The sequence below is a fragment of the Poecile atricapillus genome, chromosome 3 (assembly GCF_030490865.1).
Source record: "Poecile atricapillus isolate bPoeAtr1 chromosome 3, bPoeAtr1.hap1, whole genome shotgun sequence".
Taxonomy (NCBI): domain Eukaryota; kingdom Metazoa; phylum Chordata; class Aves; order Passeriformes; family Paridae; genus Poecile; species Poecile atricapillus.
The window spans coordinates 39954112-39978995 of NC_081251.1; the positions used below are offsets into that span (position 1 = coordinate 39954112).

Consider the following 24884-nt stretch of genomic DNA (forward strand, 5'->3'; position numbering starts at 1 on the left):
AACTAAAAGGTAATAAACGTCAAACTGTAAGTGCTGGGAGTAGCAGCCTAAGATCTGATCCCTGCAGGTGCTTTTGCATGGGGAACTACTGGAAGTCCTTGATCAGATATGGAATCAACTATTCTTGAGATGGTGCCTGGAAAGTGAATAGTCCCAGGTAGAGGAAGACTATACATGCTCACTGTCCCATGTTGTGTTTCTAATGTGTTCCCACTGGTTCTTATTCTTTTCATCTTCAGAGGTTAGAAACTGGGAGAGTTTTATGATTAAACAGTTAACATTTTAATAACTGCATGAGGAAGGAGTTGCTGCTGTGCATAGTTAGCACAGTGAGGTCAGCTCTGCCAGCTGTAGTCGTGATAGAAAATCCTTTGGTTCTGCCGACAGACTAAGCTCAATAAATTACTTTTATGAGCTCTCCCTCTCCCAGCAGATTTCTAACACCTGCATCCTCCCTCTTATGATTAGTCTAATTACCCTAGAATTAAAAGTGAAGCAAGCATTTACTCATTCTTTCAGATCTTCAGTATCCTCATGCTCCTTTCCATTGCAGAAAGGACCTGAATATAAGAAAAGGCTGAAGGAAGAGTAATCTAAAGACACTGTTATACAAACAGAATAGAAGTCCAACATTAAAAAAAGGAAGGAAAAACTCACTGGTTCTGAAAACAAAGGCATGCAGAGTGCTCTACACAAAGGCCTATGCTTTTGTTAGCAGAGTGGCAGTGCCAAGGCTCCATAAAGTGTAGTATATACAAGCTCATGTATCGCAGTGTAAAAAGCACTGCAGGAGTACATGGTCTTTCTCCCTTTTCCTGACCCCAGATTCTATCCTTACTCTTCCTTTTCCAGCCATGTCATGATCCCTTTCATAGAGATCATAGAGGTTTTCATACATCAGAGCCTCCAGCCTGATGCTTTTGCAGCAGCCACATGCTGAATGGAGCAGCTACATTTTTGGAGTACTGGCAGTAAAATATGTTTCCTTGATGTTAGAAATACACCTCCTACTTCACAGAAATAAAAGCTGTGGAGAATCACATCTAATGTGCCAGACTATTTTGATTTCAACAGTTTAGAAGTTGAGAATGATTTTGTTTAAAGCAGCCTCAGGCTGAGCCATGCTCAACTGTTCTTTTGGAGTAGGAGAATGTAGGAAAGGGAGTTGGAGGAATAAGAAAATTGTTAACATTCAGTGGCCAGCAATTTACCTACCAAAAGTAGTATACACGTTGCCAAAATGTGTTTTTAGTTTCTTGTCTAACCTCCACTTCCTTTTTCCCTTTCTGTAAATGTTAAGGGCTGCATCCAGGGCTGTATTCAGAAAAACATACGTAGCAGAGGAAGCATTGCAAGGTTCAAGCAGGACCTTACACACCCTGCTACATGTCAGGAAGTTTCTTTCCTACAGTAGGGGATGTCACCTCATATGACTAAATCTGTTCCAAAAGGAAGAACCAGGTCAAAGCAGTAACCTAGACAACTTCAATGTTACAGCTAACACTACTATTTATATAGTTTCTACTGAGAAGGGAATAGTTACTCCCTTACCTGTGTTAATTTTCTTTTGCCTGCTGGGTTTCTTTTATGCAGGTGCTGTCATGTAGTTTGTGTTTGTCAGCTCCACCAACAAGCAGAAAACCTGAGTCACTTAGGGGTTTTCTTCTAGCTCCAGTTGCAATGAGGGTAGAGGGTGGGATTGCAGATACTATGTTTTCTTTCTTTTTTAATCTTGGACTTTTACTCTGTTTCTTTATTTTAGATGTTTGTGGTACTGACATGTAATGTGGAAAATGCTCAGCTGAGAGAACTGCATGGAACATAATGTAATGTTTCATGTTTTCATGTTTTTAATGATAATAGTGGTGCTGGGTTTACTTTTAGATGTAGCTAGGAAATGCCTGTATTTATCTGGCTAATTTTCAGAACATTGAGATAACATTGAGATAACATCAGTACAGCAGGTTTACATTCAGCTTTGCAAATCAGGAAGAGTCCTGTAAGAGGAAATGATGGGTTAAGTACAGATGAGTTGTAAAAAACCTCTGAACAGAAGGTTTACACAAACATTGATTGCGCATGGTCAGAGATTGATGTAACTTGTGGCTATGTGTGGAATTCATCCTAAATCACAATAAGATGAGAATCTTGCGAAGCCATACTGGAATCTGAACTGCAGAAGTTTTCAGTATTGATAGCTGAGTGATACATGATCCTGCCACAGTGACTGTTAATCATTTTAGATGTTATCCAAAAACTAGAAGGAAAAAATGTGATTGGAACTCCAAGGCACTGTAGTGTTCATAGTAGTTCCAGTGACAGAAATTTTGTATTTACTTTTCTTCATAGTGTCTGAAGGGGTAACACAAAATTCTGTATTTATGCTTGAAAGCAGTCTCAGTTTTAAGTTGAAGCCAGCTGTACCCTGAGGCTGAAACATGGCCATGTTTTTGCAGCAGGGAAGACTGCCATATGTTGCTGTGATAAAAAAATTACACTGATGCCAATCTCTGAAGTCAGTCTTCTAAAAAATATATAAGGGAGCATATTTGTGGCAATATAAGATTTTAGAGAGAGTAAAAGAGCTTGACAAGCCTTTATTTATGAATAATTTTTCTGTCTCTTTAACAGTAAATGCTGCAAGTCATAATTTACTGTTGTTTTTGAGAGTTGTATATAATACATAAATCCATTGCATCTCCCCATTACACAGAATTGCTTGCTGTCTAGCTCCCAGCTTTCAATTGCCATAGGACAATTCCATTCATTGAATAAGTTCTTACTTATTGACTGGCTTTTAGTGAGCACAAACTGGAAATCAATAAGACCGTTTTTTTAGGAGTTTTTCAGGCAGGCCTCTAAATGAGAGCAGGGATGTGGAGAACCTGGGCCTAGCTGGCAGCATCATGACATACTCTTTCCTTTTTTAAGGTCAATATAGGCCATTGGTTTGTAGCTCTCATGGGTGAATTCCAATGCTTTTAAAATTGGCAATTAGTTTGTTTTAGTTCCAGCAGTATGTCAAGGATCTTTGAACACAACTATTTTAATTCTTGATATACTTATAATAAAAGGTACTGTAGGATATATTCTCACAGTGCGGTAGTTCCAAACTGCAACTACTGCAACTTTAATGCAGAACAAAATATTCAATAAAAAATACGTATCTCAATCATAAACCTTCTGTTCCCTACTGCAAACACTGAAGCCACTGTTTCTTGTTGCTAAAGAAGGACTGTTACTGATCCATAAAGCAGACTACCGGAGCAGTTTTAAATTCCCTCCATTTACCAGTATCCCGAGGTGCATTTTTTAGATTGCTTAGAAATTGCTGAGAACAGACTATGGATTCCACCATCTTCTTTTATGTCCATGAAACATATGGCCACAAACTACCATTTATGTCCTTGAGCTTTTAAACAAAATTATCCAGAGATACAATGAATTTGTTTTGAAGCAGAAGTTTTACTACTGGCTAGGACAATAGTTTCCAGATAAACATTTTCTTCCCAGCAGTGGTGGTATTCTTCAAACTTAGATTTTTTGACAGTATGCAAGCTAGAGTTCTTCTGCATCTCCTGTGCCAACAGGTTCTGCTGGCTTTGAAGTGAGGACACTAATTAATTTGCTTTCTTTGTATATACACACTTTACCATTTTCATTTCTCTTAAATTCCCACAGTACTTTGCATGAGAGAAAAAACATGGGCTGTTTTTGTAATTTTTTTTCAGAGTGAGACAGAGATCTCCTAAGAAGATATTAATTGTTTTTATGGCTCTCCATCTCATCAACCAGAAAATTTCCTTGTTATTCTGAAACAAACCAGTTTAGTTCCAGGACAATTTCTACCATTGCTGTCAAGATATTTAATTCTCCTCATGATCCAGATACTTGCTTCTCAGTAAACTTGAATGGCTCAGCTTTACTAGCAAATGGCACAGTCCTATTTTGTAACACATTTTCAGACACTTGAGAAAGTTCAGTGTTCAGCAAATTTTTTAACAGAGGTAAAAGACCCTGATACAACTAATGCAAATACATTATCTGCTGAACAACTGATCGATAGGACACCTATAAAATATGCATAAGACATCAACATCTGTTGCTACTTCAGACTGTTCTCTGAAGATTAAACTGAATCTTTATTTACTTTATTACTTTATTGACCAGAACATTAATATCTCCTGCAAATCTATTTAGATGATAGCATTGTGTTGATCAACAGCTCTCTTAAGATACAGTTTTGCATAGATACACAAATTATACTAACAGTACTGACCAAATGACTAATTTTGCCATGAAATTTTTGTGTATTTAGAACTGAAACCACATGTTCTTTCTCAGCTAGAGGAATCTTGGTTTCTTGCAGATCTGTCTGTGTTTCTTTTCAGTTATTTCTCCTTGAATTGCAGATCTGTTTTCATTGTTTCATTGCTTTTATTAATTGTGAATGGTTTAGTGATTGTTTTCACTACTTTTTCCATGGTGCTCATAATCTCAATATACTCTAACTTGTTCTTCCCAAATTGTCAGCTTTCCTTTAAGGGCTACATGAATTTTCAATGAAAATATAGATTCCATTTCACTCTTGTGCAGCAGTGAGGTCTCCTTTTAAGTGCTTAATTAATCTTCAGTATCTTCCTCAATAACAGCTCCTTTTGGCAGCTGCTGGTTAACTTAAGGTTTCATCACATTCTTTGCTCTGTGAGCATACTCCACTGTACTCTGTTTTCCCTTGGGATTTATAGATGTGGGAGAAACTCTGGCTGTTACAGATGTTCCTTGTTGTTCTCTGAGCATCTTGAAGGATCCTCTTAGGATGCCCTGTGTCTTCTTCCACAAGAGCAGCAATAACTCTTCCATGGATCAGAATCGATTACTTGGTATTTCCAGCTTCATAACTCTTTTATCAACTGACCCAAAATGAAGCGTTTTTACTTCATGCAAGTTTATGTTCCCAGTTCTAACAAGCTCTTGTCCATCTACTCAATTTACTTTCATATGAGTGGTAAAGGAAAAACAGGATCAACTGGAATATGCATTCATGTAAGTAGCTGCAATAGTTTTTTTTTTTTTCTGAACCTTTTCCCAAGATTTGGTAGGCTTCATTTTTGTTGTGTTCAAGTATTTCTTCTGAGCCTTTCACATCTACATGTGTCTTGTGTATGGGATCATTGAACGCCTGCAGTCTTTCTTTAGAGCTGGGAATAGGAGTAAGATAAAAAAGTTCTTCATTATACATTTCCAGAATAGAGAATTTTACCAAAAAAATAAAAATAAAAAAATAGTCAATCTCTGTGACTTAGCATGATGTATTGCCAGACTCCGTTGAGTGGTGTCCAGCAACAGGACAAGGAGCACTATAACCACAACACAAGTTACACCTCAATATGAGGAAGAACTTTACACTGAAGGTGGCAGAGCCCTGTAAGAGGCTGCCTAGGGAGGTCATGCAGTATCCCTTTCTGGAGACGTTCAAAACCCACTTGGATGCAATCAAGGAAAGGTACTGGAGCCATAACAGTTTTGGGTTGCACTGGTTCTAACGAAGCACTGGCTTTGTCTTTATGCCTCTGTTTTGGAATAAAACCAGGCCTCTGCCTGGTATTGCACTGCATAAGCACCAAGCTGCTTGACCCTTGACTTGGGGAAGCTTTGCATTACTACCACAAACACTCCATATAGTGCATCTGGTGCACTTTCTGCACTAACTTTCCAGTGGTTACTGTGTGCTCTGCAGATGAGGAATTGAGGTATTTCTAGATACCTTCACAAACACCTTATGACAGAACAACTCATCTGTCAGTAGGCTTAGCTGAAGGGCCACATGCTGTAAAAGGGTCTTAAGGAACTGTCATCTGAAAAAGACCTAAACTCCTCTGATGTGCCATGTATGTAAAATTTAATATGGAGGTATGTTGGAGATGGAGGCAGAGACTTTTGGGATCTACTGTTTTTGTATTAACTTCACAGATCAGAAAATAAAAACTAAACTCCTAAGAAAATCCAGTAGCAAGATGAAAACTGCTCAGAAGTAGATATGCTCTGTGCAATTCTCAAAATACTATTTTCTCCTATATATTAAAGCACGTTACTGTCTTGATGATTATGAATGGATCACTATCGTTACATTTGTTTTTTAATTCTCCTGAATGTTCTTCACAACCATGGCATCAGTTAGAGGGTGCAGGAAGAAAAGTTCCCACCACCTCTCAGTTTCATGAGGTGAGGCTGAAAGAACAGGGCTGTTACTGAGCCTCACTGCAGAGCTGGGTCCTGTGTCCCTACAAAGTTGACATTTGGAAAAATACACAGTGGCACGGCACTTGTATCTCAGATGGATGTTCCTCATCAGTTTTGCAAATAAGATTTTCAAAAAGTCACATTAAACCCCATAACAGGATGATAAAGCAGTGATGCCTTACTACGCTAGGATGCTCTGGTTCCGACCCTGCTGACACCTCAACCTTTCCAGCGGTATCTCTCGTACTAAAATCATCCTTCCCAAATGCCCCCCTGACCTCGCCGTCCCCGTGGTTATCCCGCCTCGCAGGTGCTCTTCCTACAAACTTAGCGCTACTTAAAGGGCTCACTCACTCAACCAGGCCTTCTCCCTCCAGCTCTCCCACAGGGCCGTGGCCCCGGCGGCTGGGCAGCGCGGCGGCCCTCGCCTCCCGGGGGCACCGCGGGCTGCGGCCCTCCACCACGCCGCCAGCGGCCGGCACCCGGCGCCGGGATCCCGCGGCCCGAGTCGGCTCGCCTCCTCCGGCAGGTGCGGCCCTCCCGGGCCGCCGCTGCGCACTGGGCGGGGCGGGGAAGCTCCTCCTGCTCGGGCACTGGAGCGGCACAGCCGGGACGGCGGCTCTGCGTCGCTGGAGCTGCTGGCCCGCGGCTCGTCCCCCCGCTGCCGTCGGAGCGGAGCGGGGCGGAGAGGCGGCGCCGCCACCGCCGAGCGCGGCCCCGGCACCTGCCCGAGGTGAGCGAGCGGTCGGGCCCGAGGCGGCGCCTCGCCGCCCGTGTTACCTAACCGGGACCGGGGCGGGGGGCGGCCACCGGTCGTGCCCCGCGGCCCCGGCCGCTCAGCACCGCTGCAGTGGGGAAGGGGGCTCTGATGGGGAAGAGCGGGGGGCGAGGGCGAGTGTCCCCGTTGCCAGGGAGACGGGTCAAGCGGCGGCTCCGGCCGCCGGGGCGCCCCCGGGCACGGAGCAGCGCTCCCGCCGGCTCTCGGCTCCGCGTAGGAGGCGGCGGGGAGCAGCGGTGGGGGAGGATGAAGCCGAGCCCGGGGTGGCTCCGGGGCGCCGTGAGTCCCGCTGCCCGCGGGGTTATGCGGGGACGTGCTCCAGGTGCTCGGCTGGCGGCGGCTCGGTGAAACATGGCTCTGCCGCCGCGACACGGGCGCTGGAAGGCGGCTCGTCACCTGCTGCGAGCCGCGCTCTCGTGTACCGGGACTTGAAGCTACTCGTTTGACTGACAAAAACAAGCTTTTGCTCCTCTCCGGCGTTTAAATATGCGAGAGCTCGCAACTGCAAACGATCCGGGCACCCTGATTGCTGGAACATCGTATCTGCAGCCCTCGCAATTGAAGAGGTGCTGCTCAGGTGGTTGTTAGCGGATGCTGGGGAAGGATTTGGTTCCCGGCACGAAATTTGCCGTTTGGTCGATGTGGAGCAATTCTAGCGAAGAAGCGCGGGTCCCTGCGATGCCGCAGGTTGCTCATTGCTGCCTCTCTCCCCGGCCACCGGTGCACGGTGGATTCCGCCCCTGGAGCGAGCCCGGCTTGTCTGAGCGGGCTCTGGCGGAGCCGGAGTGACAGCTGATCCATAGCTGTCACACCAAGCACCGGGAAGCAGCGTGCTTGGCACCAGGCACCACAATAAATCGTGAAAGAAATGGAATGATGGTTTAAATCTTACCACGGGGAAATAAACTGCAGACGTTGATCATAGCAAATAGTGTGACCGCGGTTTTTAAAGCTTGTCATGAATTTTTCCAATTTTGTAGGGCTAAGAAAATATCTTACAAAGGTTTCAAAAACAAGTTGGGGTTAGTCTTATTTGAGTAAGTGTTCGTGGCAGCATTTGTTCAGTCGTGAGAAGATCAGAAGCAGACCCAGAGGCCACAGTCCTGTTAACTGCAGCACATAGGGTAAAGGATTACTGTAGCCTTGCCAATTCCTGTTGATTCTGGGATCTGCCTCCATGAAGCGTTTGGCAGGAGCCGAGACCGCTGGGGCATGTTCAGTTCTTTAGAGTTTTTATCTGAAAACCGTATTTGTTGTTTAAGTATATCCGACAGAAATCTGGTGATGTGCTGAATAAGTAATACAGTTATCACAGATGCTTAAAAAGCCACCCATATATAGCTACTCAGTCACATCTCTTTGTGTCATTCAAGTTTACAGATGATTGCAGAGAAATTTTTTCGTTACTTTGAAAGTACTCCAGAAAAACTCCTTTAATCTTTTGTCTGTTTTTCAGACTCTGAATAATTTGACAGCATCTGTAATGCACTTTACAGTTATGATGTACAAAGTACTACGCTAGGTATGGGGGTACGGGTACTGTCAGAAACTGATAGAGAATATTAACCTCTTGATTAGTAGGACACTAAAAATAATGCGCTTTTAACAATTAACATCTCTTAAGCACAAAATTTTAAATTTTTTTTTGGTGCCTACAGTGCTTATAAAAATATTGTATTTTACTGTACATACAAGCAACAAAAGGCCCTGTTAATTCCTATATAGGCATACATGGGGAAAATGTACATTTGGCCAGCTATTGAATTGGCAGATGGGGGAAAGATTGTACTCCTAATATGTCAAGAGGGAAAGAAGTTGCCTTGGCGTTTCTTTGAAAATGGTCCACTTAGATTGGCAGTTATACCTTTCACTCAATTCCAAGTGAGAAGAAAATGCTGTTAGGGAAGGGAATTTTAATATGGAAGCTGAAGTGTTGTTTATTTAACACTTTGTAGCTCAGCATGAACCACACAGAAGATGAAATTAACCACTGTTTTTACTGTCAGAAAACAATGGGATGTTTTAAAAGTAAAGATGACCATGCAAAAATTTAATTTATGGCTATGTTTTTATGAAAACGGGCTTGGAAGTGACTGTGCTTCAAACTGACCCGAACAAATAGTGTAGATTCTTGCCTTGGACAAGAAATACAAGATTCCCATGGATCTTCTAGTGGAATTGTAATCTCTTTTCAGTCTTGTCTTCTCTTTAAGACAGGACATGAATAACTGTGTTTAAGATGGCGACTTGTGTTGAAAAGTCTGTGTATTGCTAATCATGTAAGTGAATTTGACCCAGGATTTGAATTTGAACATACAAAGGAATTTGAATAGCACCAAGGGAGGTGGTTTTGTTTTGGTTTTTTTCCTCTCTTTTTATTAAGGGGAGTAATAACTTTTGATTTTACAGTGGGGAGAAATATGGTTAGAAGATCAGCAGCAGATGGAAATTTATGCTTGCATGGGTCATTTCTTCAGCAGGCACTTGCAAAGTAAAGTAAGTGCAAATTGAACAGAGAAAATGCTGTGTTCATTAAAAAAAAAAACTTTTTTGTTGTCTATTTTTGATTCAGAATATCTTTCTTTTGCCTGAAAAGTCAGAAATTGATGTGACGCTTCTGACACTGATGATCAGCTTCTGCAAAGCAGCAAAAAAGGAATGTATTTAATAAGAAATTCATGGCACTGCTGTGGTGTTTTTGATCAATTCTGCTGACTGGAATATGATGAACTTAATGGCCAAGAATGACAGTAATTTAATGTCATGCCAGCATGAGGAAGTGATGATTATAAATTGGACTTGAAGTGGGAATTGGATTAAGTGAAAAATGAAATTAATTTAATCACTTGTGTGAGAACAGATGACAGTTATTAGGAAAAACTAGCCAAACAAAAATATCATGCAGGGTAATTATACTTACCTACAACAACCACATATTTGTCTCATTTTAATTCTTTTATTGAAAAAAAAAGTTACCCTTCATATTTCTCATCCATCTACGACTTTCATATGATACTTGCCAGTGTGTTCTCTGCTCTTAGGACTTCAATTACTTTGATTACCCTGATTGCCAGAAGTGGAGGGAATCTTTGAATTTTTGTATCTGTCTTCTTTGGAGATGGAGGAACAAACATTTAGCCAAAATGACAAGATTTTCCTAAGAAATTATTGAATTTTTTAAAACCTATTTTTAAATTTTGTAACAGTTTATTCCCCACACAAAAAAAAAAAACAAACCCAAACCACCCTCATACTACTAACTGGTAGAAGTAGTATATCCCCTCAAATTTCTTGAATTATCTGACACTTACACTTAGTAGTGAAAGACAGGATCCTTGACATAGTGATTTCTAAACCCTCACTTCTTTGTGTTCTGATTTAGATGGCTTTTTGACCGCTTATGAAGTAAAATGACCGCTTAAGCAGTAAAACTGCTGCTCTGCCATTCTATGTGCATACTGTATTGCATGACTGTGTGCTTCTAGATGGGATGCTTCTATTTCCGGGAGATTTTTGAAATTTTACTATCAAATTCTGATTGCTGAAAAGAAGTAAAGATTAGAAACCTTTCACAGGGTCTTGTAATTGTTGTAATTAATGGTTATTTATTTATTTATTTTTATTTTGTCTCATGTCTAGGTTTTACACCTGACTGAATTTTGGGCTTTGAACAGTTAGAGCCTTCAAATTAAGAAGAAACGTACTTAGGAGACCATTTTTGAGGGGCATTCCTGCTAAGCCTGAAGACATTTCAAAGACTAGAGGCCACTCTGGGGGGGTAGTTTCAAGAGACAAAAATGAAAGAATTATGTTGGAGTTTGATAGTTTGAACTGGGAGACCAGGAGGGCTTTGAAACCCTTGGGTCTGGGTGTTCCCATGTGGACCAGCCACCCTGAATCTGCCTGACATTTAAAGTAAGGGAAATGTCTAATGTAGGCCAGAAAGGAGCTGCAGCAGATTCTGGGCAGGCTCTAGTCTGTGTTCTAGATTCTAGAAAAATATTTTGTCAAGATTTATCAGACGTGTGTTTTAATTGCACTTTTAACTATGGAAAATTTTGGACTAAGATTCCACACTGAAGTCTGTTACCAGGCTTCTTGTGGACCTGCAATGTTTGTCTTCCTTTCTGGGGCAGGAGTTTTGCACAGACGAGGTACGTGAATTAGGAAACCTTTTGTGTTCTTTGCTGGTAGTGGCAGCAAAGTCACTCAGGGCAGATAGCTTGTGGGAACTGGGGGAGTACCAAGGGCTCTTTATGCACCTACGTACACTTCTAGATCTTCGAAATACACCTCTCCTTCGTATTGAGAAAAGAAAGGTGTTGTTTCAGGAAGTGACATTCCAGTAGTGAATGCTGCGCAAATTCCAGTCACACACCAGTTGGAAGCTGTTGACCTTGATATTGACAGTTGTATATTTCCCTGTGATGAGAAGGCAATTAAATATATAAACAATTATGAGTAAAATAAATTAGAGGCTTCAGAACATCAGTAATACTTGAGAATGTGTGATTTTTTTCCCTCTTAAGTTAGGTGACTACTCTCAACAGTTACGTAAGTTAAGAATTTGTTCTGCTAAAATTTCCATAGCAATATGCTGTGGCAGTTTAGAAGAGCTTTAATTGTAGGGAATGAGCTCTGTAGGGGGATAAATTGTAAATATTTTGATTTGTCAGTATGTGAAGGTTAAGGTTGATCTGAAGACTGTCTTTTTCTACTACCATCTGTCTTTGTTTTTCCTGACAGGAATGATACATATGGTGGTGGTAGTTGACAGTGTAGATGTTGTAATGTTTGAGCCTAATTTATTTTTGTGTTTTTCCTGAATGCTGTGATTGTTTAGGATGGATCTTAAGCTAATGGATTTTCCCCCTCAGTAGTCTAAACTCCTGAATTTTTTTAACCCCTTGTGTCTCCACAATAGCCTTTCATTCTAGTATTCAGTAAGGAACCAGTTGGAAAAAATTCTCAGCACCACTAGTTTGGACTACAGGGGAGTTTTTTTTTTTAAGATATCATATCTCAGAGTGATTTAAGTCCATTTCTGCACTGTTGATAAGGCTTGATTTCTGTCCTGTATGTTTTGTTTGTTTTTTAAAGTGATTGTTTTAGTGAAAACAGTATGCTTAGATTAATAACAAATCTTGAAGAAGATGTGAACAAGCTTATGGCCTTGTTATGTCTGAAACATTTTCCATCAGGTGTCACTTCAGGTCAAATAAAGTAAAAGGGCTACTGTCATTTGTAGGCTAAAATGTGTCTCTACCTGGCCTATTAAGACAAAAGAGATAAAAAACTGTGGTTGAAGAAATGTCATCAGAATATGTGGAATGTATATTTCTCAGGTTTACTTTTGAAATTTTCTAAAATTGGTCTTAATGGGTTTTTTTGCCCCTAACAGCTACATTTGTAAGACTGTGCCTTTAATAGTGGTTTTTTCCTGATCTAATACAAATTTTAAAATTATGTCTTTAAAACAATAAGAGGAAGGTTCTCCCTTTGAGGGGATACCTCTTCTGTGGGTTTTGCCTTTTCTCTGTTAGTTTTGAAAGCCCCCTTTCAGTCAGTGACCTATATTTTAGTTGCATAAAACAACAACAAAAAAGAAAGAATTGAGGTGATATTTTCAGAACAGAACTGGGACTTTGACTTAAGTGAACTGTGGAGATCAAAATAGAGGTCTCAAGAGCAAGGCTGAACTGCAGTGCTGCCTTCTCGTGGAGATAAAAGTACCTGTTTTGTGAGTTTGGTGTGTTCCTTAGCTACACTTCTTTTTTTTCACTTTTTCTTTCTCTGTTTCCATAGAAAACACAGACAAACAGGAAGGGAGAAGAGCTCCTTTGTGGCAGGGCTTTAGTGCATCAGTACTGCAGAGTGCACTGGAGAGTGTGCCATTCCCCTGCTGCGCTGGGCTTTCCATCCTTGGTGAGGTTACATTAAAATGCCCTGGGGATTTCTTGTGGTCTGTGGTGACTTTTGCATACACATGCTGTATTTGTTTGTATGGAAAGTGTGTAGGAAATTGAATGATGGCAATGCAAGTGAAGTCTTGTCCATTTGAATTTCTTGTATGTGGCTCCACCCTCCAAACACACAGAATTGCAAAAACTTAGGTGTTGCTGAAATGTAAATAGAAGAACGAGATGTGCTTTGCTTGCTTACTTAGGGAGGATAGCTATGAATGGAGGTGAAAAAGAAGTAGGAACTCAGCATTAGAAAGCAAGTCAAACTCCAAAATGTTTTGGTAGCCAGGGCTGGCTATCTAATACAGGAGGAAGCTCTCCTAGATCCTCAAGTATATATACTGTTTGAATTATGCCATTTCTTTTTTTTTTTCCCTCTTTTTTTTTTTCTTTTATTAGATTTGTTCAATTTCTTTAAGACCTTTTGATCAGGTCCGTCATGCGTAATGGCATCAAATTCTATGCTTCGCATCTTTGGATGTAAATGACAGCAGATGAAGACAAGTCACACACAGAATTAGTGGAGTCTATGTTCCTTGCAGCTGTTCACATTTCCCCAGGATTCCCAATCCACTATTGTGCACCTCTACCTTAAAGGAAGGAAAGCTGCTAGACAGGCTGTTTGAATTTGCTGTCTTTGCTAATTAGAACTAACTTTTACACTATGGACTTGCATTGATTTTTAGTGGTGTTGCTGGGTAGGTGAAGAGAATTAAGGCTCCAGTAGCAGAACCTTGTCAGTTGTAATTTGTAACCGTTTTAAGACATAAATACCTCCAGCTTTCCACCTCCCTCTGCATGTATTGCAGAGCTGGAGGAGTAGAACAAGTGCCTGCATTTGGCTGGTTGTAGGCACTATTGTGGGATGTCATTATGGGTTTGTAGCATGAAACCTGAGGCAACACAAGTAGTACTGCCCCCAAGCACACCTCTGCTCTGGGGCAATAATGTGTGGCAGAGCATGTGGCATACAGGGGAAGGAGAGTCAAAGCATCTTCAGTGGCATAGGTTGATTCTGTGAATTACACATTATGTTTCTACATGTTGTCCTGTCACTGGCCTGTGTACTTCTGAGTTTTGAAAATTGTGGAAACCCAAGGAGTGAATTTTCTTAGACTGTGTCTTTAGTTTCTGATATATTTATTCTTTGGCCCAGGTAGTAAGGGAGATAACTGTGTGATCACCAAGTAGCCCATAGCAAACCAGGTCATAGCCATAGCAAACCTGAACCCCTAAAAGAGGGGGGGAAGTAAAAAAAAAAAAGTGGTACTATATATATATATATATGTGTGTGTGTATATATATATATATGTGTATATATATGTATATATATGTGTGTGTGTATATATATATATACAGGAATCTAAATATATAAGAGAGAAGGCTGAGGTTTTGTTGTTCGGAGTTTTGTGACTTTGTTGTTGGTTTTTTAGGTTTTTTCCTGAGCTGCTTGGTATATTCTGTGGGAGGAAAGAAAAAATGCGAACAGAACTGTTTCTTTGGCTTAGACCTGAAGAAAGCACAGAAGTCTAAACACTTATCCATTCTTTTTCGAGTTTAACTTCTGCTCCTAATTAAAGACCAGAGAGTAAAAAATATTTAATATCTTACTTTTAGGTATTTTTCCTTGAAACAGCAGTTTTTCTCTAAGTGAAGTTGTGTCTCAGGATGGCTAGGGAATGGTTGAAGAAAATCTTGAGCTGTAGATTTAGAACCTTGTATTTGAAATAGGAAAAAAGCCCCTCTATCTCTTTTCAACTAAGGTTATTTTCCATCTGTTTATCTCTGTTACACACATTTGAAAACTGTCAGAAGAACCAAACTTTATCAGAAAATTCCATGTAATGGGTTTATGACACCTTATGGATCCTGTTTTGACACAAGATGTTCTGCAGCTGTACTGGATTGAGGTACTCCTGATCCCTCTGCCCCCCTGCTGCAGCTTGTTGCTCATTTTGCTGGCATCACCGTTTGTGGAGGGGTATTAGGGATAGGATTACCAGCATGTCTTTTAGAGCTTTAAGAGAAAATAAAAACTTCCCCCTAAAAATTAAAAAGCAGCCCCACAGAAGTCTCTCTTACACTCTTAAACCAGGTCAGGCAAAAGAAGGAAGTATAGGAGCCAGCAGTGCTGCTGAGCCATTCTGTCTTGAAAGAAGAGAAAGTTGCTTTGACCTGTGATGAATATATGTAGAATAGAGTAAGGCATGTGGACTGTAAGTGTTTAGTTTTCTTTCATATAGTCGGGGGTAAAAGGTGTTAAAACAGTGGGTTTATTTAGCAATTTCTGGCACTGATTTCTAGTAAGCAAATGTTTACACTGCAGCTTGCCATAAATAAACAGAAGGGTGTTTGGAAACCCTGACCAGCTTTTGTGTAGGAGAGAGCAGTCATAACAAACTGGTTCTGTGTGAAACTGAAAGCAAATAAAAGATGGGCTGTTATTCATGGTTTGCAGAGGCAGAAGAGACTATGAACAAAAGAATCAAGTAATTTTCAAATACTGAAAAATGCTATTTGTGAACCTGGGATAAATTTCAGTAACATTTCATGTTCTCCTGTTTTCAATCTTTAGAAAATCTAAAGAAAAGAAGGGAAAATGATTTTAACCAACCCCAGCCTCAGAGAAGGGTGAAAATCTTCAGCTCCATTCAATACTGCTGTGAGTCTTTTGTATCTCCCCAAGATATTTCCAAGACCGTTTGCTACCTGTTTCTGAGTGTTAAAAATCTTGGAGTCACTTAAAATGCTGAAGTTAGCTAAAGAAAAGAATTCTTTCAAAAATCTCCAAACAAACCTTTGTCTACAAGGAGAGCTCTTTTTTCAGTACTTAATGAGATTATTGCCTACTACAAGGAAGTTATTTTCATTATTATTTTATGTTCTTGGGATTTTTTGAGTCTTAGCATTACGGTATAATGTGATTGGTAGGCAATAGAGCATTTCCAGTTGGGTAGCTAAAGTATTGATTTATGGGTTTTTTTAAGTAGTTATTAAATGGTACCAAACCCCAAAATCAATATTCCGTTTTTATTTTATATTGACACATAGTTTTTGTGATTGAGTCCAAATATCTTAGTAGCTGGTAACTATGATATGATAACTCATATTGACTTTTCTGCATCTTTTTTTTTTGGTTTTCATGCAACCACAGCACTATACCAAATAATCTCTAGCCTTAAAAGATAGACAAGACTCTAACTAGTAATGGAGCTGATGAAATGGTAATAAAAATCATGGCTGAGGCAGAACCTTTTTCTTAGTTATTCCCTGTGTGGAATGGAAGTCTTCAGCAATCTTAGGTCTTCACAGAGAATCTCTTGGTAGTAGGGTTCCACTGGAACCGAGGAGGCAGGGAAATTGTATTAATAGCTAAAATGTCTTTGTGACTGTGGTGGTAGGAAAAAGAAATATGTTTTATAGAAGAGATGAAATCTTCTATATAAACTGCCATTAGGGCATACAAGTTAACTGGAATATGTAGAGATACCCACTTAGCTCAGAACAAATTAGAAAATTTGAAGGAGCGCTATTTGTAGTGTAGCATTTGTGTAACATGTTGAGAAATTACGTGTATGTCTGCAGGTCTCTGCATTGGGCTATGTTGAATGCAGGTGAGGTGGTGATCCCTTGGGAGCTGCAGGTCAGTAAATTCCAGTCCAGATTTAAAAATTTTATTCTCTCTCTGTGAGAAATAGGCTTCAAAGACCACACTTACATGGTAATAAGTTGGGGAAACTATTGAGTCCTTAGTAGTATAACTACATCTGATTTTGATTCATCTTTGAGAAGGTTTGTATTTCCAGTAGCACTTACTCTGAAGGAATTTCCAAAATAGCTTTTAGTTCTAGTTAGTATGAAGATTGTGCTCTTTCTCTCCTGAAAATGAGTGGCAAGAGCCTTTATTTGGTTATCTTGAAATTGGTATAAATACAGAGGTAAAAACGGGCACTTTTCTTTTCAAATATAACCAACAGCCTGAGAGCCTGAGAGCAAGCTAGTGGTGATGCAAGAGCTTCTATATGCTCAGTGACTGGCAACACTGTCAGATACACAAGTAAAAGTGCTTGCAAGGTGGGGAGATATCTTTCAGACTTTATTTATTTATTTATCTATTTATTTATTTATTTGAGATCAGTTGTCTCCTGATTAGAGGGGGTGACTGTAGTGTTGAATAACTAAGGTAAGTGAATAAACCTGGCCAAAATAGTCCTGCAATTCTTGGCTGCATTAGGCATCTTATTGTCCAAAGATGGAAAAGAAGCAGTGAATGTGTGCTTAGAGTGCTGGATCATGTACAATACAGTGGCTCAGTTCCTTGGCAAGGTGAGGAGCAGTCTGTCCCCTGCAAATTCCTTGATTCAAATCCAGCTTCTTGTGTGTGCCATTTGGTAAAGAGAAATCAAACACAATTTAATTATCCTCTTAGTCTTTGGATGTATCTGCAGTATCCTTGGGCTTGGCCATTGGAAGAGATGAGTGGGTGCTTCAGGCTATCTTTGTGCCAGTCAGCATTTTTTGGGCCAGCAAAGTTCCCAGCTCAAGACACTGATGGATAGCTTCTACTTGTTATATCATTGAATGGCTTTTAATCTTAGCATTGAAATTCTCATGCATTCAAATTAGAAAAGTCAGTTCCCAGATGTCAGTAATTACACAAATTCAGACATTCCCCAGTAGGAGTCATAACCCTGGTGTTAGATTATGTTTTTAAGCTTCTCTCAGTAATTTTCAGCCCTATAAACTTTATTCTTTTTTTGCGAGGTGAGAGCTTCAGGTACAGTTTTATTCCAGGAGATACATTTGGTGACAGGGAAGGAAGCCACCATGACTGCTTTATTCTGGCTATTTCACACTTAAAATATGTTTATTTTCTGATCATGGTTTACCTATGATTGCAGCAAAACTACTCTCTAGTGTTAGAGCCTGAGTTAGCATTTTCCTTCCTAAATCAGTCTGTGTCAAATTTTTTTTAGAAATTCAGTTGAGTTTGATTCTGCTGTCCCATTGATTCTTCTAGAGGTATACTAACAGTGATATATTTAAATTTTATTATTCGCTGTGGTCCAATTGTAAAAGCAACCTAGATAGCTTCCATGTGGGTTAGAGACTGGGAATCTAAACTAACTAAAAAGTAGCTGGAGTAAAAGTAATGTGGAAGTATTCTGATACAACATATTAGTCAGAATAATATAATAAATCACAGTAATTCAGATTTTGTCTGAGCAAGTTAAATTTTTAAAATTTTGCAAAGTGATTAATATAAAATAATACTGTTTTGTTTGACATAGGCAGTTGAATTTTATCACCATTTTTTGTGGAGTTGGTTGTCCCTTTTATGTCTGCAGGTGTTGCTGTTGTTTTTCTAAAAGTTCATAGCAGCTGGAATCAAATGCTTTACTCTCAAACAAGAGTGATGATTAAGAAGTTAAGCTCTGATCCTGCTGGTACCAGCAATATTTAATGTCTTTTAAATAATTAAAAATGCTAATGTGGGATCTTGTAGACAGATCAAGTGCACAGTTAAAGCAATTAACAACATAAGAGCTAGTCAAATGAATTGTTTGATGAAAGTTCTCTTCCACTACCAAAAAAATCCCAAACCAGCCAACACTCAAGTGAACTCCACCGTCCCTGCCCAAACCTGTGTAATACAAGTTTGATAACTCTGTGCTCTGCTAAAAACATTGTGGATCTTTCAATTTTATTTAGAGCTTTGACTTCTTTGAGTACTTTAATAGCATTTTTAGGAATGAAGGGACTATTTTGGCCTTACACATGCCCATGAAGAAGAGATTTGGGGGAAGAAACCTCTTCAGTGCTCTCTTGTAGAGTTGTGTTGCTACCATATCCAGGAAAATCTTCATTGTTTTCTGGGATATAGTAGTTACAGTAATAGGCCACTGTTGTCCCTTTGGTAATTCATGGTTTCCTTTCATTTTGATTTTCTGCTCTACCTGACGGTGTAGTTTTGATAGAGATGTCCACTGTGGCCTGTAGGAGCAGTGGCTTTCCCAGACATTATAGTTACCAGAATTATCTTTCAAGAAGGCTTCTTAGTGTGACTCAATTCTGATATATTTTAATTTGTTGCCTTAACTTTTGTCAGAACTATTACATTTAAAAGCCAAAATTTTATTGTTGTCGGAAATTTATTCAAGGTGCTTTAAATTGCTTGGATTTCTTTTGGTTGATGATCATCTGTTGGAAAACTTTGAAAATACCCTCCCCGAAACTTAGTTAAAGAAAATAAATTCTTTTGCTCTTGGTCACGAGTCATTCAGGGCTCATCTTACTCTCTGGAATAGGAATGTCTAGTGCCTCTTGAGATACTGATCCAGAAGGGACTGGATGTCCTGTGTGTCCTATGTCATCTTTCCCATGTCCCCTGGAAAATGGCTTAGATACTCTGCAGGGTCTGAAATAACAGTGAATTTCAGTATATTATCAACAGAATTCAGGTGTTAATTGCATTTAATTGGAAAAATGTTAAAAAAATGTGCTCACATGTACTGCTTACAAAATATTATTTTTGTTTATCAAGTGAAATGTTCATCAAACTTAATATAACAGTAGTTGCACTGCCACCAAGCTTTCCTATCCTAAAAAAAAGAAAAGAAAAAACAACTTGCTTATGACAAAAAAAGTGTTTAGTGCTACAGTACATTTGGTTTGGATTGGTATTATTTCTAGACAGGAGTTAAAAGGATTCCTAGGCAGTTCCAATAAATGGAAAAGACTGAAACTCATAAATGTGCCCTACTGGGACACCTAACAGATATGTGGAGGCATGTGTATTTGCTATGGTTTTGATAGAATATCCCCCTTTTGCCCCTTCTGTTTCCTTTTATGAGATAAAATGTCTTCAAGGAGATTGGAATGTGGAATAAATGGGTCATATGGGACTAATATACTCTTGCATGCATGCAGTACATTCATAGTCTTCTCAGCTGTACCACAGAGAATCACACCAAGCACTGAATTGTCTAGGTTGGAAAGGACCTCTTGATATAATTTAGTCAAAGCTCCCTGTTAAGCAAGATCAGCTAGATTAGATTGTCCAGGATGGTGTCCAGAGGTGTTTTAAATATCTCTAAGAATGAAGACTCCACAAGCTCTCTGGGGAATCTGCTCTGATGTTTAACTATTCCTCACAGTAAATAGCATTTTCTAGTGTTCAACAGGAATTCCATGTCTGTTAATTTATGCCTGTTAAGTTACAGAAGAAACAGTGTTTTAACTTGAATTATGAGTAGCTATTGGTAGCACTTAGTGGCTTTTAACAAGGTAATTATTGCCGTTAAAATTAAAAAATAAATGTTGTTTTGGAAACAAGGAAACAAATGTCTTTTTTTCTTTTTTTTTTTTTCTTTCTCTGCTGCTTGGCAGTGTTTAGCTTTCTCAAATATGGTGGCATTCTAGTGATTAGCATCCAATTCACAAACTTCAGTTAGGCTGTAGGTCTGTCTCCACAAATCATCTGGTGTGTGGTTCTAGGAGCAGTATTCACAAACCCTAGAGACTTGCTGAGCTTACCAGTTTAATGTCTGGGTAGTGATAGATGCTTCAGAACAATGACTCAACAGGCTGCAAGTTGCTTGCATGTATATAAAGGGAAGAACAAGATGTTAATTTAACTGTTAGAAAAAATCAAAAGTATACAAGTCTTAAATTCTTCACTTCTGCAAGTAAGCACCTAACTGTAGCCTTATGCAGTCTTTCAAAGGTGCCCTTGGGGATTTAAACAAAAGCTTGTTTAAAAAAAAAAAAAGAGTTTTTACTTTTCTTTTGAAATTTAGCTTTGGTTTGTTTGGATTTTTTTTGTTTGGTTATTTTTTTTGTGGTTTTGTTTTGAGATTTTTTTGTTTGTTTAAATAATCTAAGAAGTATTGATGCAACATTTGCCAAAAAATAGATCTGAGTCTGTCTTTAAATCTGTGTGTACCCCAAGTATTTAAAGTATGAATTCTTAGATTGTCTCTGAAAAGAACAGAGCACATTCAAACCTGATGTTTCCAAACAAGAACTTATATGTTTCTCTGTTAACCTATTTGATAGAGCTTAATTAGAGTGATATTTTACTTTACTAAAAAGTATTTCCTTAAACTGAATTTCTTAAGGCATGTTGTCAAAGTTATGACTCACACTACAAATACATCCTATGCATCTTCACTGTGAGATTTTTTAGACTGTATTTCCTGTCACCTCCATTCCCTACCTGGTATGTCCCTTATGCTCTGAGAGGAATTTTTATTTGTTGTATTGACCCTGAGTTTTAATAACAGTGGTCAATATCAGAACATTTTCTAGGTAGCTGATCTGGAACACTGAATAAAGTTTGTGTTAGAAATGGAATGTGTGTCGAGTAAAGGATGAGAGAAAAAAGCAGATCTCCTATTTTAGTAAAATACACTAGTATGAAATCTAGATTCTGGATAAATCTTTGGAGAAAGAGAATCTACTGACACTATCATCAGCTTGGGCAGAGCATTCAGCTGTTTGCCAGCATGAGAGGTCAGATGTTGTAATGTCTTCCCTTGTGTTCCCAGCAGATATGTGAACCACAGCTTCCTCTGGTTAGACCTGTACCATTCCCAACTGTCCTAATGCTTCAAAAGCTCACACTCTAGCAGATTGTACTCACAAGGAGTAGGGATTATGCCACAGTTCCCTAAGTAAATCTGTCCATTGATACCGTCTTGAGTTGAGAGCATTTTTCTTTTTAGTGGTATGGTGAGAGCTTTCTCTTTTGTCCAGGTAAGGTTTGCACAGTCCCATGAGTATAGCAAAGCTCTTGCAGGTTTTTGTCTATGGGGTGCAAAGAATCCATCAGACGTCTTCAGAGCCACTTTGCCTATCCCAGGCCAGGCTTATCTGTGTACTTGTCTAGGCTTGTTAAGGTTATAGAAGTAGCAGTGACTGTGTGAACATGTTGCTGGTGATGAATGTAAGAAATCATGGTCTTACAGTAACAAGATATGTACATTATGGAAACTCTATTTTTCCTAAAATACAAGTGTGGGGTTTTTTTTAATCTGCATTAGGCAGTAAAGGGTAAAGAGCTAGAAGCAGAGATGACTCTGCAGGCTTCACTGCTTATGGCTTTTGTGATTGCAGAGTGTAATAGAAGTTGGAGATGGGCAGCCCTCTCCACTCCCTCCCACTGCTTCTCACCCACTAAGAGAATTCGTCTGTAAGCCTTATTTATTCTGGTCATTTAATTAGTTTCGATTTTCTCTTTCAATCTAGATTTCTTTAATGTTTAAATCAAATATATCTTTTCAGTAAAGAAGTGTTCCAGTTGATCTGAGTTTGTTGTAAGGAAAAGGCCTGAATTAGATGGATTTACTTCAGAGCTGTAGCTAACTTCCAAGTCCTGTCACTCCTAGTGACATGTAAAAATCCCTTTTTACATGTAGAAAAAAACTACATGTAGAAATCCCTTTTATACTTGAAGCACCTTAAAGCTAAACAGTAATACAAGAGTTTATGCTGGAATGGCATTAGCCAGGCTTTTAGAAGATTTGATACAATTTAAGAGTAGAAAAAGGGCCCTAAGGGAGTTCAAACATTCACGTTTTAAGAAATGAAGGAATTAGGAATACCTGTGCCTTTTCTTGCAGTAAGCTGATTGTAGGGAACTTCAGTTTTGGTATTGGAGCACGTAGCTTTTTGCCTTTTCTATCATTCTTGGTTTCATGAGCATGTAACCCTTTGACACTTCTTCAAAGGTAAACTAAAAAAATCTTGAAGAGCTGTGCCAACTGAATAGAAGAGCAGCATGATTGGAACCATTAGCATTAATCCATCACAGCAGAAAGTGAAAGAAAAATGTTCTGAAGTTCTTTCTGCACAAAAAAAGGTGCAAAACTTGGTGATCTTGATTTCTAGTCTGAAATCTAGATGCAATAGGCTTTAACAAACATCAGTTCTTTTAATTGCTGTCTTCTAAATCTGATGGTTTTGTCACATGCACTTTTTAGCCCAGGATCTTCCCTGTCCCTGTCTCTTTGTCCTTCTGTGTGCTTTCCCAGCCTGATCTTCTGAGCAGTCAGTCTTCTTGTCCGGCAATTAGAATTATTCCCTGATGACCTGTGGCTTCTCTTCCTATGATTGCATCTGTAGAAAAACCCATCTTTCTCATCTATTTTCCCAGATACTCATCTGATTTTAGTATTGTGTACTATTCCACAGTTTCCCCTTCCCCTTTGCAACAGTGGAAACCCAGGAACTAACTGTAAACTGGTCTTTATCACCAGCTTCCCCCATGTTGTTTTTGTTTCCTCTTCCTACTTCTTTCCCATTTGGCATCTCCCTCTTGGCCTCATCAAAATGTGTTTCATCATCAAAATGAATGACCCTCCGCCCAGTTTGCTTAAAGCTAAATCTTTTGGTGCCTATTTCTCTTAAAAGAAAGGTGTTTGCAAATCTGTGTTCTCTTACATTGAAGAGTGGAGGAATAGTCCATAAGACAATTATGTGTCTAGTGCTGGGGTCCTCAACACAAGAAATGGTGACTTGTTAGAAAGGGTCTGGGGAAGGATCACAAAGATGGTCAAAGGAGCACCTTCCCTGCAGACACAGGCTGAGACAGCTGGAATTGTTCAATGTGGAGAACAACTTGGAGCTTGGTCTCACAGTGGCCTTAGAGTAAGGGGCCTTATAAAAAGGAGGGAGACTGAATTACATGGGCAGGTAACGACAGGACAAGGGGAATGGTTTTACAGGGTTTAGGCTAGATGCCAGGGAGCAATTCTTTTTTCAGAGGGCAGAGCGGTACTGGAACAAGTTGCCCAGAGAAACTGTGGATGCTCCATGCCTGAGAGTGTGTTCAAGGCCAGGTTGAATGGGACTTTGAGCAACCTGGGCTAGTGGACCCTGCCCATGGGAGGGGGAGTTGGAACTAGGTGATCTTTAAGGGTCTTTCTAACCCAGTCCATTCTGTGATTCTTTGATTCTATATGGGGTAAAATTGATAGGGATTTTAGTGATTAGTTACTCTGTGACTTGAATATTTTTTTCAAAATAGAAACATGGAGGTCAGTAACCTGTTGCAGTGTTTTGATGTTTATAGAACTGCAGTATAATTGTGCTTTTATGTAATGACATTTTTTTTCCCCCCCGATTCCTGGCATTGAAAGCACCCACTGGACACAGAGCAAGTATTTTACTTTATTGTAATTATGCTGTAAGGGGAGGGGGAACCCAGTCTTTGAAATACTGTCACTGAAATACTTGTCCTGGAGGTACAAGTTATACTGAAGCATAGTTCTGCCACCATGTGGCTACTGAAGGCCATTCTTAGGAGGTACATGTTTACTTAACTGCTGGTAGTCACAGCCTTTTAGTTTTAACTTCATGAATGCTATTTCACAGAAAAAGTTGAAGGGCTATTGCATGTCCCATAGAGATGTAAAAAATCTCTGTGATTTTATTGAAATATATAAATACTTGTTCACTGGAAATGCTGTATAGACACATGATCACTTCAGTTATGCAAGAAATCACACTTTTCTTAGTATTTTTATGAGGTTTTTTAATATTTCAGTCACAGATATGAAAAGTTCATGTAGACCAATTACCAAGATTGTAGACTACAGTACTGTATATTCCCATCTGGTGTTAATAGTCTATATGCACATTTGAAGTAGTTTCAGAAACATGTTTATGTATTTTTGACTCTTAAAAAAAGAATAATTGTTGTGTTCAATAAAAGCATATTAATGGTTGTGAAAGTTAAAAATCTAAGGCTTATCTGAGTGAGGCCCTGGTGAAGTTGACGCCATTTCCAACCACACCTCACTACTGTATGTCTCTTTCCATGTTTGTTTGTAGAGTTATCAGGAGAAATAATTATGATGTTTCTAGTGAAATTTCTGTTGCATTCCACTATAAAACAA

General features: G+C 39.4%; 1 protein-coding gene and 1 pseudogene across 4 annotated transcripts in view; one reads left to right on the forward strand and one right to left on the reverse strand.

Annotated features, from left to right (window-relative positions):
* Positions 1-1838: 1838 nt before the first annotated feature.
* Positions 1839-7822, reverse strand: LOC131577657 (kinesin-like protein KIF11; annotated as a pseudogene).
* The window catches only part of KLHL32 (kelch like family member 32), a 122078-nt gene continuing 104022 nt past the window's right edge, over positions 6829-24884 (forward strand). For 2 of the 4 annotated variants that reach the window (XM_058836876.1, XM_058836879.1), the window contains exon 1: positions 6829-6976. The gene's annotated coding sequence lies outside the window, so the exon portion shown is untranslated. Of the gene's footprint in view, positions 6977-9430; positions 9518-12826; positions 12947-24884 lie in introns of all 4 variants that reach the window. The other 2 variants (XM_058836878.1, XM_058836877.1) reach the window with 2 other exon arrangements.